This window comes from Megalobrama amblycephala, linkage group LG16 (assembly GCF_018812025.1).
Source record: "Megalobrama amblycephala isolate DHTTF-2021 linkage group LG16, ASM1881202v1, whole genome shotgun sequence".
NCBI lineage: Eukaryota > Metazoa > Chordata > Actinopteri > Cypriniformes > Xenocyprididae > Megalobrama > Megalobrama amblycephala.
The window spans coordinates 44189268-44193723 of NC_063059.1; the positions used below are offsets into that span (position 1 = coordinate 44189268).

The window sequence follows — 4456 nt, forward strand, 5'->3', positions numbered from 1 at the left end:
TTGGGTGAACTATCCCTTTAAAAAGGCAAAAGAACACATGCACATTTTCCTAATATGATAATTAAAAGCCAACAGACTGATGATGGCATTTTCTCAATATGCGAAGTGCGGGACAAGGGGTGAAAATGCTGTGCGGTACAACGCAAAGCGGGACGGGTGGTCACCCTATTTGAGTGGACCTCACATTACATTCTATGACGTTGCTTCAGCTTAGATTTAATGAATCACAGAATTCATGAAGATTCACGCCTCCCTCATACTGTTTTTAAAAGATCTTACAAAATAATATATATTGTTTTATATGAATGTGTAAGCAAGATAATTTTAATATTTTGAAGCAAAAATCTATACAACCTATACCCAGATCTTGTGAACACATATAAGTCCGAAGAACATGTTTTTAAGGTAATATAAGTCTAAGGTGTCCCTGAATGTGTCTGTGAAGTTTCAGCTCAAAATACCTCTAGTTTTTTTTTTTTAATTAATTTTTTTAACTGCCTATTTTGGGGCATCATTATAAATGTGCCGATTCAGGGTGTGCGGCCCCTTTAATTCTCGTGCTCCACGCCCCAAGAGCTTGCGCTTGCCTTAAACAACATAAAAAAAATTCACACAGCTAATATAACCCTCAAAATGGATCTTTACAAAGTGTTCGTCATGCAGCATGTCTAATCGCGTAAGTACAGTGTTTATTTTGATGTTTACATTTGATTATGAATGAGTTTGATAGTGCTCCGTGGCTAAAGCTAACATTACACACTGTTGGAGAGATTTATAAAGAATGAAGTTGTGTTTATGAATTATACAGACTGCAAGTGTTTAAAAATGAAAATAGAGACGGGTCTTGTCTCCGTGAATACAGTAAGAAACGATGGTAACTTTAACCACATTTAACAGTACATTAGCAACATGCTAACGAAAACATTTAGAAAGACAATTTACAAATATCACTAAAAAATATCATGATTATCATGGAATCGTGTCAGTTATTATTGCTCCATCTGCCATTTTTTGCTATTGTTCTTGCTTGCTTACCTAGTCTGATGATTCAGCTGTGCACATCCAGACATTAATACTGGCTGCCCTTGACTAATGCCTCGAATCATGGGCTGGCATATGCAAATATTGGGGGTGTACATATTAATGATCCTGACTGTTACGTAACAGTCAGTGTTATGTTGAGATTCGCCTGTTCTTCGGAGGTCTTTTAAACAAATGAGATTTATATAAGAAGGAGGAAACAATGGAGTTTGAGACTCACTGTATGTCATTTCTATGTACTGAACTCTTGTTATTCAACTATGCCGAGGTAAATTCAATTTTTGAATCTAGGGCACCTTTAATATTTATTTTAGACCGTATTTCAGTGACTTAAGTTTATTGTTTTTTCAATAACCACGCATAAAGGTTATTCTCTCAAAAATACAAACATGTACATATCTGTTGCTCACATATTATGGTAGCCTAGTACGTGCTGAATACAGTGTAATGACACTTTTTCCATTAATATGTTTATAAGCAACTGAAAAAGCACATATGTCAGGGCATGTCAAAACTTCTCCAGAGCCCCCAAAATCCTCAGACCCCAGAGGGTTAACCGAAAGAAGGAAATATCTAACAACAACAACAACAAAACACTTTCCCCTTCAGTCTGGAAATGCTACAAAGCTTAAAATCTTAACAGATATGAAAAGACTGGCCATCATTCACTTGATGACTTTGTAAACAGTTATATAGAAAAAGTGGGAATCATACACTATAATCAAACCACACACTACAGACTTTTAAGTCATTCCCAACACAAACTCAATTAGAAAAGTGTGGCTCATTGCAAGGAGATAAATAAAAATTATAACATCTAAATAAGTTAGTAAGTAAATACATAAATTGTTTGATATGTTCTGATTGGATGGAATTGTAGGCATAGTCTACTCTGAAACTAAAAATTGTCTTATTTGCTCTGACTTTCAGCAACTAGTGTTGACTCAAAAAATCTGGGCAAAAGTTTTGTAGTTTATTCTACCCTTTAGTGTTCAAAATACTGTGTGGTATCATTGTTTTTAATAATGTGCAACACTAATCTGTTAGCATCTCAAAAACTATGTTTTATGGTTTAATGACCACTGAAAGAATAAAAAAGGGAAATTTTCAAACAAGATTTTTCACTGTTCTAAGATGGCAAAAACAGCTGAAACAGGGTTGAAATGCAGTGCACATCTCAGTTCTGTTTTAGACACAGACATTACATTGGCTTCAAATCCCATCAAGTTCCCGAAGACCATCAATTGAACTTTGACTTCAAGTCCCATGATGCTTGTCTGTGAACATAAATCTGCATAAAAGGCAATGCTTGTACCATAGCTTACAGTATGCATAAGGCATAAGTTGTTATTCAGGTCATTAGAATTCAAGAATTATTGTGACATACATTACAAAGGTAAGTATTGCAAGATGAACAAATCTTTAATTTTTACATGTGCTATTTTGCAAAAACTGTTTAATGGTATAAATGTACATCATCATTAATGTTTTTTTTTTCCATTAAGGTTTTTAATGGCTGTAAACCTTTCATATCCAACTTTCACATTCAACCTTAAAATTGCAAAATTTGATGTCCATCCAAAAGCAATATATCCTGTGTTCTTCTTTGGAGCTCTGATCTATGTGTTCTCTGTGTTCTGTAATGGAACCATTCTTGGACTGATAATCACCCAAAGAATCCTTCACAAGCCGATGTTCTACATCCTGTTCAGCCTCCCTCTAATCGATTTAATTGGAATCACTTCTGCTCTGCCCAGGGTGCTTGTGGACATTATAACAGAAACAAATGATGTGTATTACCCTACATGTGTTCTTCAGGCTTTTTTGATACATATGTATGGAGGTGCAATACTTTTTCTACTGGCAGCCATGTCGATTGACCGGTACATAGCAATATGCAACCCACTTAGATATAATTCTATTATGACTCCTGGCAGAATATGTGGACTCATTGCACTGGCATGGAGCATGGACCTTGTCTTAGTACTTGTTTTATTTTCCCTTCAATCTAGAATGGAGAAATGTAATTCTTTCATTGCTAATGTGTACTGCGACAACCCATCTTTGCTTTTGCTTTCATGTGGAGGGGATTTTACAGTGAACAACATTTATGGTTTATCTAATAACAGCATTTATGCAGGTAATCAGTGTCTCTGTCCAGCTGTACTCTTATATGCAAATTCTCATCACGTGTATAAAACAAACACATTCTGATTCAAAAATAAAGGCTGTAAATACATGTATGGCCCAGATCGCTACATTTTTTGTCTTTGAAATAGTGACAACCATTGCTATATTATCATATCGGATCCCTAATTTTTCTTCCAGTGCACAGAGGATTTGTGGTTTGATGATTTACACAGTCCTTCCAATTGTCAATCCAATCATATATGGAATGAAAACTAAAGATATCAGAATAGCTTTCTTTTTGGTTTTGAAAAGGAATATAATTGGTCCAGGTAAAAATGCATCTGTTGTTCAAAACAGAAAATAATAATTATAATTGAATGTAATGATTTTAAAAAAAGTTTCTTGGTGTGGTGTTCTGGATGTTAACGTTTAACTGTATGGATCATTCTCGTTAAACTGAAATGTTTAACAAGGAATCGTCAGATAATTTAATAATAATATGATTTTATTACATCATCTTTTAGTGTGAATAATTTCTTTGTAATTGTTGTGAAGACATTAAAATCATATCCAAATAACTATTGTTATGTGTGCATACTTGTCATACTAGGCTTTATTTGTGTGTGTAATAAGTAAAATAAGTAAAAAATAAATAAATAAATGTGGAATATATGTTGGATTTGAGGATTTATATATTATTACTTTATGAATAAAGTGCTTCTGATTCTATTTCCTCATGTTTTATGTTTAGTTTATTTATTGTTCCTTTCGGAAAATCTTTTTTTTTTCATCTGTGGCACACCTTCAGTCAACAATAACAACAATTAGCAAATACAAACAAACATCAACAGATTACAACACACACACACAAAAAAAAAAAAAAAAAAAAAAAAAAAAATCATAGAGATTCGTCATTAGACCTGCAGTTAAAGGGATAGTTCACCCAAAAATGAAAATTTGATGTTTATCTGCTTACCCCCAGATCATCCAAGATGTAGGTGTCTTTGTTTCTTCAGTAGAACACAAATGATGATTTTTAACTGCAACCGCTGCCGTCTGTCAGTGGTATAATGCAAGTCAGTGGGAACTTGGACTATAAGAGTAAATAAAACATGACAGACAAATCCAAATTAAACCCTGCGGCTCGTGACGACACATTGATGTCCTAAGACACGAAATGATCGGTTTGTGCGAGAAACCGAACAGTATTTATCATCATTTTTTTTACCATCATTTTTTACCTCTAATACACCACTATGTCCAACTGCATTCATCACTCGATTAG

General features: G+C 34.0%; 1 pseudogene; it reads left to right on the top strand.

Annotated features, from left to right (window-relative positions):
• Nucleotides 1-2553: 2553 nt before the first annotated feature.
• On the top strand, nt 2554-3535 carry LOC125248300 (annotated as a pseudogene).
• Nucleotides 3536-4456: the final 921 nt, after the last annotated feature.